General features: G+C 38.0%; 1 long non-coding RNA gene across 3 annotated transcripts in view; it reads right to left on the minus strand.

Annotated features, from left to right (window-relative positions):
* Positions 1–17115, minus strand: part of LOC119087897 — a 155653-nt gene that overhangs the window by 10741 nt on the left and 127797 nt on the right. For all 3 annotated transcript variants that reach the window (XR_005091413.1, XR_005091414.1, XR_005091412.1), the window contains 2 exons: positions 8785–8892; positions 6929–7085 (listed from right to left, as the gene is read on the minus strand). This is a non-coding gene — a long non-coding RNA (uncharacterized LOC119087897). The remainder of the gene's footprint in view (positions 1–6928; positions 7086–8784; positions 8893–17115) is intronic.

Consider the following 17115-nt stretch of genomic DNA (forward strand, 5'->3'; position numbering starts at 1 on the left):
CTTCCAAGCTCCTACCAGCATGGGCTGTTAATTCATCATCTTGCCTAGTTCAAATTACCAGAGTCATCCACTTTCTGCCCAAACCCAGCAAGGTCAGGCCTGTCACAACAAACACCACTCTCTGGTACCATTTCTGTCTTTGTTACTGCTGTGATAAAACACCATGACCAAAGCAACTTAGAAAAAGAAAGTGGTTAATTTGGTTTACAGTTTCAGAGAATTAGAGTCCATTATAGCAGACTGAGGGAGCAGCAGAGAGCTCACATCTTGACCCATGACTACAAAGCCAAGAGAGGGCACAGGGAATTACAAGAGTTTTTGAAACCAAAACCCCAAAGTGTGGCCCACAGTGACATACCTCCACTATACCTACTAATTCTTTCCAAGCAATTTCACCAGCTGGAAATCAAGCATTCAAATATAGAAGCCTATGGGGGGCCATTTTCATTCAGACCATGACAGATACAGAAAAATACTTGTGACAAAATTAAGAATTACTTGGTGTGTGTGTGTGTGTGTGTGTGTGTGTGTGTGTGTGTGTGTGTATCAATGATACATGTGAGTATATGTGTATTGTATATATATATATATATATATATATATATATTAGCTTAAGGATATATATGTATGTTTATGTGATAAATATCTAGGAAGATCAGGGGAAGGATGTTGGAAGGAGACTATGCTGTCTTTTTCTTAGAAATGTCTTTTTCCTATATGCACAAATAACCTACTAAAAACCACAACCCACAAATCACAGTAGCTAATAACATAATAGGCAATATGGTTTCTTTTATGGAGAGTGGGTGATTAAACACTGCAATTTGTGCTAACTAAGCTAAATTCTTATTATAGATGCTATTTCCTGGAATCCTCCAGGTGCTTTGAAAATATTTTGATGATTATAGCTTCAGTGATATACCACATTGGCCCTCAAGTGTAAGTCCTGTGTCCTAGCTCAGTGCTTTAAAGAGATGCCTGCATTTAGTGATACAAATTTGAAAACTTGGAGAAAATGTATGCAGTGAGAAAGGTTGGGCTTTCCCGTTCCAAAGATAACTCTCAAGACTACCCTGAGAAGACTAAACACAACTGAACAATGGAGCGTTTACTCCTTGTGAGAAAGGAATTCCCAGGAAGATGAAGATCTCCCAGTCCAGATTGCTCCTTAGTTAATACTGACTTGTTTTAAGAAGTAGCATGCTTAATCTCTTTGAAAATATCAGAAATAAAAAAACCACATCTCTAAAATGTTTATTTAGAAACAAAGCATAGCATCCTCCTAGTAATTCTCAAGGATGTAGCTGCTAGGACTAAAAATATCTTCAGGGGAGGGCTGTGCAGATGGGGAGTGAAGAGGGGGGTGTGGGACACAAGAACCCAGAAGAGCAGCCATCTGAGCAGATTTCACACGATTAATAGGGAGTTTGTTGGCTGGTGGCTGTTAAAAATAGAACCTCATTTCTGAAGGGTGGGTGCCCTGCTCCTGTGCCCTGGAAGGAGCCTGCTGAGAGGGATGATTAAAATGAAAGATTGTGCTGCTTTAAGGAAATGTTGGCATAAAGAAATGGCACCGATTACTGATGCTCCAGCCACCTTCTAAAAGGTTTCTGAAAATTGCTTTCCTTGGATGAAATACCAAATATCTGTTCCCAAATGTTATGAAGCACAATAAATCACATGACATTGACACATCCAATATGCCATATCAGAGACCCCGGATCCAAACAAAGCCACATCGCCTTTTTTTTTTTTGGGGGGGGGGCAGTGATTACGTTTCTTTCTCTTGTTTTGTATTAAGGTGGCAAGATCAAAACTTATCTCTTGTAAACAAAAAATTAGATCTGCTTCCTCCCTGTGAGAAATGAGAATTCAAATCACAAGTTCTCAGTGTCCAAAAGTAACTGGGACTCTGACCACATACCTTTTTAACTGAAGTTGGTGAACCCCAGAGACGGCAAACCACTTCTCCAAAGTCAGGGGCAGAATTAAAGCCCACATCTCCTGCGTTCAGTTAGTAATGAAGTGCTTTCTGTTAAACAGAGATTTCCCAGAGCATTCAATATAGTGTTTACAAGACTGCATTTTATTGGAGAATTCCACACATGCATCTAATGTGTCCTAATCAAAACCACCCCTCCCCCTCTCCAACTCCTCTTCCACGTTTCCTGTGCTCTGTTTTCTAATTCCACTGAGTCCACTTAGTGCTACCTGTTTGTGCATAGGTGTACAGCCACTCACTGGCACTTGGGCAGCCTCCCTGGATTGCAGTTTCACTAGAACCAAAGTTTAAGGAAAGTATGATTTCTCAAGCGCCAGTACTTAAAGGCAACAGATTTGAAGGCATGCAGAGGCAAGAAAGGGAGGATGGATTTCTTGGTGCACAGAATGCTTCAGTGTTAATGTTCTGTTCCCTGTGGATACATCGTTTTTGGCACTTCAAGGCAGAAGTACTGCGGCATGGTACAGTCACATCTGTCCAGGTATAGAAGTTGCCTTCACCCCACCCTCAGTGACAAGTAGATGCATCCCCCCAGCTATAGCCTGATGCAACTGCTAAGAATCTATGGTTGCTGACATCTTCAGAGAATTTGTCTGCTCTCTTAGAAATAAAAACCTAAGAGATTTTCAACAAATAGTTGATATGGGGATGTAGTTAAGTCCCTGTCCACTTGCTTCCACTTTGTGCTTTTCTTTCACACTCCATAGCTTCCTGGTGGAATCATGTCGAGGGTAGTAGATTCATGTTGAGATCACAGCCCTATTCATTTTGCTCCTTCTCACTCTTTTACAAGTCTGTCTGTCCTGGGGATCTGTCCTGAATGAACCTACTGCTTCTATGGAATCTGCCCTAAACAAGGAGATGATAAAAGGCACACTTTGAACTTGCAGCATCCTGTGTTACTTTCATTCTACTTTCAACATTGTCTCTATGCAAATGTGTCACAGAAACAGATGTCTAATGTTTCTTCTCCAAGCAGAAGCTTGCATTCTCTCAATCCAGCATTATGGAATATTTCTCAGGTTTCTACCTACTTGGTTGTCTGCTTTCTGGTTTTCTCATGCAACACTTAATCAAATCAGAATTTCTAGAGGTAGCACCAAGGTACTTGTTATTTTCAACTCCTGGCTTCCCAGAATTCCCCACGTAGTTGAATTTGTAGTCCAGATTCCAAAACATAAAGCAAATGGAACCAGAATACTTCAAGCCTTCTGTATGTGAACAGGACACAAATGCTTGCTATCATCATCATGGCTGGAACAAACTGGGATGGCTGCTTCCCAAGAGAAAATCTTTAAGAAGAGGGAAAGTGAAGAATGAGAAGAAGGTCATTCAAGCGAAAATGGACAAATACCCACAGCTCACTCAGTCAAGCCAAACGCTATTCTAATGCTGGCAAAGGTCTGGGAGGTAACAGATGCTAAATAAATATTTACTAAATAAATGATAAAACAATGAGATGATCTTGAAATGTCCCCTATAATTCAGACCAAAAAAAATTCTTACTTTTCTTGTTTGTGCCAAGAAACCCTACTCTCAATCACTGATAAAAATGTGCCTTATTAGGAAAGAAAGAAAAAGAAATGGAGAACATAGAAATACTCTGGTCAGGAATTATTAAGTACTTTGCATAGTTTTGTTAGATTTTAGGCTGATGAACTGGCCCTTAGTCTTTGCCTGCCTATCCTTGTGATTAATGGATAAATTCTGTTTTTGTCAACGGGCTATCATGTTCTTTTTTGTTTGTTATCACTATATTATCACTATAACAGTCTTCCAGGACACTGTGGCATGGTGGCCTCACACATTGTTCCCAAAGTTCAACCTTCCTTTTTCTCCCAAAGCAAGAAGAAAGTGGATGTATTGGGCTTGGGCTTCTGAGATTCAAGGCACAGAGAACGAGATATGGGTCTTTTGACTTTATAATCTGAGTAAGTACAAGGAGAACAGAATCAGAGCCTACTTAAAGATTTAAAAACAGGAATATTTGGGGAAAGCTTCCAGGAAAGATCTGTGGTCCTCTAAGAGCATGTTGAAAATCATGTCAGTCAGAGTGTTTCAAATCTACAAAGGCAAGTGCAAAGGATGTTGAGCTAAAACTTTCTTCCTTGGGATGAAAAAGAACAGTGAAATGAGTAAATGAAAAAGTATAACCCTGCCTGCCTCATCTTGAAGCCCATAGGGGCAGATAGACCTTTGTTCTCCATTCTGTGTATAGGTCCTGCTGAGGTACACTAGCAAGAATATTCAAATTCCAGTTGGTCAAAAATGGTGATATCAACCAATCTGTGGGAATCCGTCAAGCAGGAGATCGGGCAAAATTATCAAACTTGTACTCAATGTGAAGGACTCGCTGGAGCAGAAGGCAGGAGGTGAATCAAGTTAACACACTTCTAAGACTTGAGCATATTGCATTCAATGTATCTACTCGAGGAGAAAATGAAGCTATTGGGAACTAAGTTAGTAAAATGGAAGGTCAAGTATGTGAACTCTGCAAGCTCAGTGTCCACTCAAAGAAGATGCCAGGGAGGAAAGACACAGGGTAGGTTGTGACTAAAATGTCTGTAATGACAGCTTCAGAGCATGGGGACTCCCCAAGGAGAAAGTAAAAACTAAAAAGAGCAGTTTCTAGAAATAATGAAGTCCTGAACTCATGAATTTCCAATGTTCACTGTGATTCAAGCTGAATAAAATAGAAAAGAACACACCCCCACTGGTGCATTGCGGAAACCTTATCCTCTAGAAATGGCAAGTGTTTTCTAACTCAGAAAAATAATCCCTGTAAAATAGTATCATCAGTGAGAGAGGAAAGAGGATCTTTACATAACATCAGCTTAAAGCCAACCTAGACATCATTCCTCTAGTAAGGTAAACAGAAGGGATTTGAGGCGAGGAAGTGATTTGGAACCTATTGAAAAAAGTCTCAGAACTTATTGAGAAACATACCGAGAAAAGAGCATCAACACATAAACAGAAAAACTGAGAAACATAAAAAAAAAGACTAGTGGTGATTCAGTGTGACATGCCTACCATGTGTATGTGTGGAAGGAAAAGGGTATAATGTGTGCTTCTGTCATCGAGCCTTGGAGAAGTGATCACAGAGAAGGAGAACACTTCCACTATTCCTTAGTGAGATTCAGGAAAGAAGAGAGGAGGGAGGAAGTAGGCTTTCTTTAGTCTCATGTTTTTGGACACAGCCAAGGGGTAAGTAAGCAGTGATATTCTCTTCTAGGGTGGTGAACTCACTATTTGAGTATTGAGGAAGTAGAGGGTTATATGTGTGCCATGGTAAACATGCAGCGGTCAAAGACAGCTTACTGAAGTTTCTTCTCTACTTCACCATTGTGGGCTTGGAGGATAAGACACAGGGAGTCAGGCTTGGTGCTATGAGCCTTTACCTGAGGAACCATCTTGCTGGCCAGGTGATCTTTTCTTTGATGAATGGCAGATGACAGGTATTTAATTATTTAGATTAAGATTACACAAAATAACCTGAATGCCAAAGAGGAATGGATGCTCCCATTTCTACAAAAGGGGAAAGAGAATAAGCAAGAAGAGCCAAACAATAAAAAAAGATAAAAACACCACATGTTGCAATACATCTGAAATAAAATAAAAGCAACACTTGAGAATCCATCAGTCACTGAATAAAATATAAAACCAAAAGCCTCTATCATAAAAGAGACAGGCAATATATCTAACAAAACATAGCCAGATATCATTTACAAAGAACATTTCAAATAACAAATAGAAACAGAATGAGGAAACTCAAAACAAAATAAAAGTAACTGCATTAACATCAAAAAAATGGAAGTCAGGGGTCCTGGACGGGGCTCAACAGGACCACATAGTGACATGGCACAGCTGTAGATGTGAAGCCACAGATATTATGAGCCAGACCCAGAGCTGCTCAGGGCTCAAGGCACTTCTTTTCAAAGCAAATGGAACTTGTTGAAAATATAATCAAGTTAGAAACATCTGTGTATTTCAGAACTGAAAACATGAAGAAAAAGAAAAAGACTGTAAAACATAGGCAATGCGTTGATATATTCAACACTTTAACCTTCGAATACAGTTGGGAGGTATTCTTGGAACTTAATAGAAACAGTAACAACAGCTGCCCACGTGTTTCAGTGCAGAGGATAAAACACAGGCTGCACACACATGGCCACTGCTCTGCTGTACCATTAAGATTTACATCTCCAGCTTATTTCTGTAGTTTTATTTTTTTAAGTGTCAGTTATGTATATGGTCACTGTGGGTGGAGAGGACCTATACAAATATGGAAGTGGACAGTTTTTTATAAGCTGCATTCTCTGGTTATAAGCTAGTAAAATTAGAATTAAGTAAATGGCAACAACACAAACAAACATAATGATTGACAATAAAAGAAGCACAAAGCAAGACAATCTTTGATCAAAAAGGAAATTAAAATCTGTCAAGGAGGCGGTGAAAAACAACAGCCCCAGACAAAAGCTGAGAAGACATGAAAGTGTTATTCAGAAATGTACAGCCTTAATAACTTCCATCATTACAGAGAAAGTTGCCTGGGGATGTAATGTTTCATTTAGATATAAATATGAAAAGCAAAATTAAATAATAGTTAAGGAAATGGAAATTTTCAATATTTCAAATGGGGAAAAGTAGAAGAGGTAATGATTCCACAAGGTAGGTTTTAAAAGCACCAGTAAAACAAATATATCAAAAAAACATAATTTATGATTTTGATAAAGAACAAAGAGCAAAACCCACAATAAGCGGAAAGAGGAACTGATGAAAATCATGGCCTTGGATACAAAGGAGGTAAAACCATGAGAGAAAACACCACTCCACACTCATGGAGATGAATAGTTTTATTTTTGCTCTAAGCAAAATTTACCACTTTTTCTCAGTTTCTACATATTTCATTTTATGCTTTGTATATACCTGTTTTAATCAACCATATTCGCATCCATGTTTTCTGTTCTTAGTTGGGTACGTTGTCCTTCAATAATGAGTTGTTTCAGAGGCCAAACACAGTATTGCATACTTGAGAAACTGAGACAGAGGAATCAAGAGTATGGAGCCAGTTTGCCAGCCTGTACTACATAGTGGGAGAGGGAGACAGAGACAGAGACAGAGACAGAGAAAGCGTCAAAACTGGCTCAGTGTATCTGAGGATTGTTTATTCCAGGTCAGATTCAATGAAATTGGACTTGGTCCTTCTTTTTCATGCCCTATTTCCAACATTCTTTTTTTAAAATAACTTTTTTTTTAAAATTTTATTTAATTTTACATATCAGCCCCGGATTCTCCCACCCTCCCTCCCAGCCCACCCCCCATTTCCATCTCCTCCAGGGCAAGGACTCCCCTGGGGATTCAGCTCACCCTGGTAAATTCAGTCCAAGCAGGTCCAGTCCCCTCCTCCCAGGCTGAGCAAATGCAGCATCATCCACATGTGTGCTAGGTAGACCATGTATGGCAGCTCTCTTGTTTCTTTTAATATTAAAAAAAATCTACACTTATTATAGTATAACCTGAAAATGTTTGATTTTTCTAGTTTAAGAGTTTTTTTTTTTAATTTTAGATTATTAGCAAATTGTTTCTGCTCCAGGCAACAGTTTTAAATAAAAAGTAAAATGAATTGTTTTGACAATCTAGCTGAGAGGAAGTTTTAATTATCAAAGGCATTTGATACACCCATAATGCAGCTCCTGTGTTATCTTTCTGTAGTTGTGACCAAAATTTCTGAGAGAAAAAAAAAAATAGCAAGGAAAAGCTTATTTTGGTTCATGATTTCAGCTCATCATGATAGAGGGCATGTTATACACATCAGCTCACATCATGTTGACCATGAAATGGAAAGAGCAATGATGAGCTGGCTGATCAGCTACCTCTTTATTCTACCTAGATCCCTAATCCATGGGATGGCTCAACTGAAATTCATGGCAAATTCTCCCCTACTGAGTTAATTCTTTCTGTGATGGAAATGCCATCATAGATATATCTAGAGGTGTGCTCTAACAATAGCCTAGGCACTCCTCAATCCAATCAAGATTATAGTTGAAATTAATTTCCAGAAGTTCACCTCTTGGGCTCAGAAGATGGCTCAATGATAAAGTGTTTGCCACACTAGAGTGTTCTCAGATCTCCAGAACACATGAAGCAAAGATGGCTGATCCCCTCAAACTACCTGAAATGGTGAGCTGTGAGTTCAACAAATAATCCAGCCTAAATGTATAAGGTGAGTAACAATGCATGTCTGGTATCTACTGTCGAATACCCCCTTGGCCCAGATCCTTTAAAGTCCTCTTCTTTCTCCATATCAGGCCTCCATTTCCATGATCCTGGTTTACTAATCCTGTTTCAATTTAAGTGCCACAATGAAGTGCCATGTTTTCCAACTGGAGTACCAATGCTTCTTCACTTCACTGTCCCCTGACCTCTCCTATGCAGTGTGGAGGTTTTTTTTTTAAAGTGTTTCTCCAATACATCTTCACTGTGAGCTTCCATCCAACCTTCTTAGCCTTTTTTGTTATTCAATTGCAGGTGATATGCTTAAAGCTGAACCATTGATAGCATGGCTTTGGGTTGGTTGAGTTAATCTAAAATCAAAAGGGATGGGCACACAAAATTATTTGGGAAATCAACTCCAAGAAAGAGACTGAAAAGAAGACAAGGAAGAAGGATAACAGTGGTCCAAGGTATGGGTTTTCAATCAAATTCCCACTGAAGGTTCTGGGAGTCAGGGTATCATAGATCTCCAATTGTCCCCACTGGGGTAAACAGACAGAGGAACTTACATCTCTGGGTATGGACATTAGTTTTGTGCAGCTTGTCAGCCATTGATTGAGGGTTGTTCTAGGTGGAAGACAGTTGATTCCTTGGTCCTCTCAGCCTGCTATGAGAACCTGTAGGAAGAACAGACTCCAGGAGCCAAAGGAACCATCAGCTAAGGAAGAAAGATGCTGGTATTTGATGTTTATTTACTATTGAGTGGTGAGGGACCAGGAACAAAGAGACCACTCTTTGGCTAGTATTGTACTTGTTCTATGTAGATTTGTGGAGTAAACTCCATCAAACCCCCAAAAATGGGGAACACTGAGTTTAAAATTCTGTTCCAGTTGCAGGACCTTCAAAACATCATCTTAGTTTGATTATTTTTTTCACAATGAGTTTATTCCTCTGGCCAGTCTCTCTTACATCTTTGCTAATCATCTGTATCTATATTGTTCCTTCCCCATCGTGGTGATATTTTATTTGTATGTTAATAAATAAAGTTCGCCTGGAGATCAGAGGAAGTAGCCAGCCATAAACAAAAGTCAGACAGTAGTAGTGCACACCCTTAATCGGATCACATGGCAAGCAGAGTCTCTGTGTATTCAAGGACACTAGGGAACAGCCAAGAGTGGTGACACATGCCTTTAATCCCAGTACCAACCATAAAGACCTGGAGGTCTGTACAGACTGGCAGTGACAAGGAAGGTGTTTGACCTAAGAGCCAATGAAAAGGTAGAACAGCAAGGCAATAAAGGCACAGGTTAGACAGGAAGAAGCTCTCTCTTGGGAGTTATGGCAGCATGATGAGTTAAGGCTAGCTGGTGTCTCTTACTATTTTCATAATCTCTAAGGCTTTCAACCCTATATTTGGCTCTGTGTTTCTTATTTAATAAGACTGTTTAGAAATTCTTCTACACCCCATTGTTTACACAGCTTTAATTCTCATGTCATGGTTCATCATTCCCTTTGCCTTCAGTTATACTCTCTAGTACCATTTCTTCTCTGCTGATGTCTTTGCATCAGAGACTTGGGCATTTCTTGAATAATTGAATTAATAAGTAAGTTTCATTATTCTTTGTAATCAGATGTCTAGGATATTTTCCACGACAATCCCAGATGCAAAGTATCCTTGTATTTTCTCTTAGCTCTCTATGAGATACAAGCTGTCATTACCTGAAAGTTTGTATTAGTTTTGACCAGTAGTTTATCATGGAAGAAATGTGGCATGACACCTTCCATTTGTCACAGTCATTCTATTTCCTGCAACTCCTATGCCTATCACTTTGTATTTGGTAAGCTATATTACTATCAGTTTTGTGCATTATGCTCTAGAAATGAACAAAGAATAGAATTTCTCTCTCCCCCTCCCTTTTCTTCTTCCATATTCTTTCTCTTTCAGCACATATATGAGCATAGAAGCTGAATAACACTTTCAGTTGTTTTGTTCTCTCTGCAAAGAATTTGATTCCTTTATCAACATTGCCTCTAAATTTCATTGTTTCTAGTATATCTTGAGTCAAATGCTCAAACAAAATGCATGTGTTAGAATGGCACAGGTTGGTGAATTTTTACATGGGAACTCTTGTGTGGCCACAGTTTCTTCCTCAGTCAGGGGAGTCAGTGCTGCACTGCCTACCGTTTCCTGTTGGGACTCTTCCAGAAAAACCTATGATAATCCCTAAAGATCATCTGCCAGAGTTAATGCCCAGTGTGTGCAATCACTAAAAGTCACTTCTGACCTGTAGAAAGCCAGTTTCTTGTCTCTATTCTGTTTATTATTCCTCATTGGTGCTGGTATCATTTCAGGTGAGTGGGAGCAGCATAGTCTCAAACTATCATCTATTGTATCCCTTATGATGTCAGTGCCCTCGTTCTTTGTACTTTCTTCAAGTGTGTAGAAAAGAATTCACTTGAAAGATCCTTTATAAAGGGTATTCATTCTGCCCTTCCTGGAGTTATGTTGGAAAGTATTATTTTTAAGATGTGTTACATTTGTTTATGCTGTGGAACATTTGTTTAATGATGCAAAGATGTGTTGCATTCTTTTATGTTGCATTTGTTTACCTCTGTAAAGCTGTGTTACTGTGCCTGCCTAAAGCACCTGATTGCCTAATAAAGAGCTGAATGGCCAATAGTGAGGCAGGAGAAAGGATAGGTGGGGCTGGCAGGCAGAGAAAACAAATACAAGGAGAAATATAGGAGGGGAAGATCAAGAAGCAAGAAAAGAAGGGGCTAGCCACCCAGCTACACAACCAGCAATGGAGCAAGCAAGAAAGAAAAGTTATACAGAAGTAGAGAAAGGTAAAAGCCCAGAGGCAAAAGATGGACTGTATAATTTAAGTCAAGAAAAGCTGGCTAGAAACAAGACAAGCTAAGGCCAGGCATTTATAAGAAAGAATAAGCCTCCATGTGTGATTATTTGGGGAGCTGGATGGTGGGCCCCCAGAAAAAACAAAGACCAAGAGTAAAAAGAGGAAAAAACCAACAACAATCTGGTGTTCCAACGTGGAGCTAGGGTTAAAAAAAAAAAGAAGAAAAAGAAACAACTATAGAAGTAAGTGTTCTAGTACCTGTCTCCACCATGCTACAACCCTTTGGGCAGAGCAGTGTCTGGTACATTAACTATTCTTGATTATTGGTTCAGTGAATAGGAAATAAATCTCTGTCTCATTTACAATTGGATATTTTTGACTTTTTCCTAATATTTGAATTAGGCAACTCTATTTTAGTACCTTAACTTACTAAGCTTCATTATATATATATATATATGTGTGTGTGTGTGTGTGTGTATTGTGTGTATTGATATAATTTTATGAAAATATTTTACATTTCAAAAATACTGAACGTCTCTCAGACCTCACAGCAAGGTTAATAATACAACTTGAGTTCATTTGAGACTAATTAAAGCTATGCATTTTACCTGCTGTCCTACTGTGTACTCAGCCTGTTTCAAGTTTAACCTACCTTCAGAGAACAGTGTAACCAACCTTACTATGTCTTAGATTTTCCATAATATCATCTTTACATCCTACATTAATGTTATATTTTTAATCTTGAATCATTTACTCTTCCATGCCTCTAACTCAGAATAATGTATGTTCGTGTTGTGGTAATTATTTGCTGAAAGGAGCCAACTGGTCAGAAGCAATCTTATGCAACAAATACCCACCATAAGTGTTGAAAACAATGTGAGTATAGCTTGATAAATTCTCTTTGCAACTAATCTGGGTCAGTAAGAAGACTTCCCCTCATAAAATTCTGTTAAAGATTTCTATAAAGTGTCCTTCATTCTGTTCCCATGGAGTGTTTTCTGTGCTGTTCAATAAATATGAAGAAAAATTCTTTCATAGGGACAGTTAGACATTAGGCACAGGCATACATATCAAGAAAAATACAGATAAGCCAGCAACCACAAATTCCAGACAGAAGATACAGGGAGAGAAGTGGAGGATTCAAATTTGTGCTTAATCTTAGTCAAATGAATCCAAGAGGAACTGCTTTGTTTTCATTACTTAATGCAGCATCTATGCATTTTTGTGTCCTCTGACATTATCTTTAATGTGTTAACTAATGCAAATATAAATTACAAGTGTGCAGTAGCTGAGTAGGTAAATACATAATGAATTTGGACAACTAATGTATCACTGTGTGTTTATTGTTGTTTATAACGCTCCTGTGCTATTGGCCATTCCCGCTCGTGAATCTGCTTCCTAGGCTACATCTGTAGAGCAAGCGTTCATCCCTACAAAGGTACAACAACAAAAAAATTACATGTTCATGCCTTCTTTTAGGCCCTGACCTACACATATGCCATGCCAAGCAGCACATTTCAGCGCCCCACCCCCAACTCTCCATTTCTGAGACTCACCATGTTCTGTTTCTCTGTTATTCCCACGGTATACTCAACTTTATTCTATAAGATACTGCAATCTGCTTTTTAAATCTATGTGGTTCTATACTTATTTTGGCATTCATTTTTGCATTAGTTCAAATTTACATTTGTTTTTCTGAAAAGTTTTGCTGTCCATAACTCTGATCTTCAGCAATCACCAGTGTGTCAACTCAGTAATCTCTTGACCTTCTATCCTACTCTTCTACACACAGGAGATTTCAGAAGAAAATAGAGGTTTAGCCATTGTCTTCTCCTTAAAGTCTCACTCCATATCTTTAATTAGTAAGACCCTCTGCCCTAAATTTTTTCACTTCATGCTGAATGGTCCTTTCCTTTCTAGGAAGAAGAGGAATGAATTTCTATATTAATTTTATGGACAATAGTTTTCAAAATACCTTTTGAATTTGGCATTATGTTATCCTTAGTCATTTTCTTTAAATGACTTCTAAAGCATTCCTGGTGCGTGGTTGATCCATGAATTTGTGAACTTTGAAATCTCTGATACGACTACCTAACTTTGAATATTGTGCTTCTCTGTCCAGATGACATGTTCTCAAAGTGTAATTCCTCATTCCCCACAACTGAGTTGAGGTTGGAAGAGAAGAGACTAAGTCAAAGTAACCATGTATCATTCTAACATTTAGGTGAAATGACAGAAAAATCATATTGTTGAATCTTGGCAGTGTTATTTCTTGTTTCTATTTCTGTAGTCAGCTTTTCCATAGATGTTCTCTGTCTCAAAGAACAAATTTATAAATGGGCCCATGTGGTAAGAAAGTATATGGATCCCTTACCATGGAATTAGTGAATGATCAAGGTGTCTGCCTCCATTTCCCATCATAGTTAGATGCTCACTGTTGCTTTCTGGCCACAAGCCTAACCTGAGCTAAATGTTTCAACTCTATGGGTCATTCTCAAACTAGGTTCTACAGAGTTGTGAGCCCCCTCCCCCACAAATAAAAGATGTTTCATATAAAGTGAAAGGCAATATAGGCGAAAAATGACTATGGGAACTTCCAGGTGCTTTATCAGCAACTCAACCAATACATCTTTGTTTTTGTCTGCCCTGTGTATGGCATTTCTGACAAAATACACACACAAAAAAAAAAACAAATTTCATTGATAAATTTTAAAAACTTTAGCCAGTCAAGGTGATACAATGCTGTAAAACCATCACTGGAATGCTATAGGCAAAGGATCAGAAGTTCAAGGCTAGCCTTACTATATAGTCCAACACCAACCTAGGCTATGTGATACCCTGTCTGAAGACAAAGAAAAAAATTATAACCAAATTATACTGATGTTCAGCCTTCCTTATAGTAAGTTTCAACACAGAGGACTGGAGAGATGGTTCAGCAGTTAAATGTACTAACTGCTCTTCCAGAGGACCATGGGTGTACTCTCAGCACCCACATGGTGACTCACAACTGTCTTCAACTCCGGTTCTAGGATGTCCACAACCATCTTCTGGCCTCTCTGAGGGCACTGCACAACATTATGCATAGCCATACATGCAGGCAAAATACTCATAAACATGAAATTTGACACAGTTATCTATATATTGAGTAAATACTCTAATTCATAGTGAATGGAATACTGATCTAGAATAATTTAATTATGTTTTCCTTTAATCTCTCCCAATTAGTATGTCAAATCACTGTTTTTTCCTCCCTTTTACCCCAGAATTTGGATGTCAGGGTTCCAAATCAGTTCTTTTTTTCTCACTAAATTATTTCAGAATATTATTGCATGACAGATAACTGGATTGGGAGGGCACATGTGCCAGCCATGGTTGAAATGGCTGGGTAAGTCTCCCACCCACCAAGCACATCAGAAGCTGTGTGCCAAAGCCATAATTATAATCAGATTTGTCACAGCTTGAGCATAAGACTCATAGGTGACTGTCAACTGTCAGTGACAGTGAGATGATTCAGGCTGGTGGGGAAGATCTGTTTGACTATAGTCTCTCTAATCCCACGGCAGAAACAAGAACCTAAACATCTACGTGTCTAACTTACAGCTTTCCTACTTCAGTACACTCCATAGGATAAGAAACATAGTTGCTACCTTACAACTGCATCAGGCAATACTGAACATCATCATTTATTCCCCTCTAAACATGAATATCAGAGGCACTTATAGGCTGTAGGTAAAGTATTTCAATGTTCCTTGAAAAACTGATCCAAATCCTATGATCAAACAATGATCCAGTGGCCTAAAATAGTTTCTTGCTCTTAAAAAAGAAAAAAAAATAGCTGAAATGAACTGTTTATCATTAGCCAGACTGTAATAAATCCTATTTTTTAAATTGAAGATGAAGAAATATATGTGCATATATGTGTTTGCCATCATTATTAAACTTAATTTGGTGCTTATTGATTTGTAAAGTAAATGAAGAATCACTCTACACTCCTTGTCAGCCAAGTGCAGAAACACTAAAACTCACTCGAGATCTATTTGAACAGGTGCACACAGGCATTTTCTGCCAAGGAGATGGATCTGCCAGTTGGAACAAAAGGGCGTGTTGTGTTTGTTGGGTTTTGTATTCAGCTCACAAGGGCATATGCATTTCTTGGAGGCAGATCTGGTGAGATGGCTGTGGAGGAAGGTTGAGTCACATAGATTCACACCCACATACTCACACAGAGCAACACTGAGGGATGAATCAGGTGCCACCTCAGAAGACCTCCATCCCACTCTCTTATTTTTAGCCATAGAGTAGAAGGCGCTGAATACAGAGAAGCAGCATATTTTCCTCTACTCTGCTTCAGCTAGAGCAGCAAATTCTAGCCAGGCTGGAATGGCAGCCATAAACAACTTGTGTGTGTGAGTGTGTGTGTGTGTGTGTGTGTGTGTGTGTGTGTGTGTCTTCATTATGGGTACATACTAAAAAATAGAAGACACAATTTAATGGAGTTTTAAATTTTTGTTCACATCAAAATATTTTTTAAATGCAAGTGTATGTTTAGTTTCAGTAAGAAATGAAATGTTCCTCCATTTTTTTAAGTTCTCCCCAATGATACCAATTTACAAAATGGTAAACTAAAATGAACTTTCAGATCTTTGTTCAACCCAGAAGAATGAGCACACATCACAATACACTTTACATCTAGAGTACACCATAAAGAACTGTGCCCAACTCCAGAATTAGGAGGGTCTAATGCTCAAATTACAGTGCCAATTATAATTATTATGGGGCCATTTATCTCTGGTAACCACTGAAAACTAAATGAGCATTAAGGTCTTGTATTAAAGAACCAATGAATCAGACAGTACAGCATAATAGATAGTGTAGATTATAACCATTAATGGTTATAAAAGCCATTTATAATATAATTGTATTAATCCTTTGTGTATGAAAAAGAAAAATTCTCACCATAAAAACTAAAAACAATATTAATATTTTAGTGTCTCTATGTCCCAACTTACTACTTTTGGTTTGAAATGTTTATAAATATATATATACAAGTTCAGTTTAAATCTTAAGCACTGGGCTCTAATGGCAGATTGCCTGTTTTCATATTGTGGTCTCAGAGTCACAATATGTGGGCAATTTATGGTGACTATCTATGCCTTAAGAGCATTTTTTTGTAAATTGTAGCAAATAATGGTATAAAATTTATAGGGTTGTTAGGTCAATTGAATGATGAGGTACAGATAATGTGCTTAGAATAGCTCCTGACACAACAGAAGCACTACATGAACATTAGCAATAATGCTAATTGTGATGATTATTGTGTGTGTGTCTATTTCTGTAGAGAAAATCAATGCAAAAGGAACAAAAGACAGCACACTACCATTTAATTCTGAACAAGCACTCTGATTTCATATTCAAGCATACAACTTTAATGAGCCAATCTAAACCTATAGAAAATCATTTAATTCCCCACAGTTTCAGCTCCACAGCCTATTCTAGATTTCCTCTTGTCCTTCACTCATTTGCAATATAGATGTCTGAGATCATTGTCAGACCACTTCAACTCATTTTCTGTTTTAATTTGGCTGTTTGTGTAAGTATATTTATTATTCAGTAGCTCTAAAATATTTTTAAAATTAATCTTTTCATTCTTACTAGGAAATTTGGGTCTTTTTTTGTCTCTATCACCTAAGTTGGTTTGGCATTATTTTGCAATCATAGTATTTTTATGATTAGAGAAAATTTGAAAACTTTATTATATTAAACCTCCCCATGTAAAACTTAGGATATGTCTCTATTTGTTCAATTCTTACATCACTTAAGATTTTGTATTTTTATTTTTTGAGAGTGTCTGCATATATTTTGCTGATGTTTAGCTTGCTGCCATACATAATGATGTGAGGGTATTATTTTTCCTCATTTCATTTTTCCCTAGTTATTTTTATTATATGAGACAGCAAAGGAATCTTGCAAATTTCATTTTGTACCTAGCAAGTTACCAGTTCTTTGAGGAATTTAAGGGTTTATTTGTCAATATTTTCAAAT

Source organism: Peromyscus leucopus, chromosome 4, assembly GCF_004664715.2.
Source record: "Peromyscus leucopus breed LL Stock chromosome 4, UCI_PerLeu_2.1, whole genome shotgun sequence".
Classification (NCBI taxonomy): domain Eukaryota; kingdom Metazoa; phylum Chordata; class Mammalia; order Rodentia; family Cricetidae; genus Peromyscus; species Peromyscus leucopus.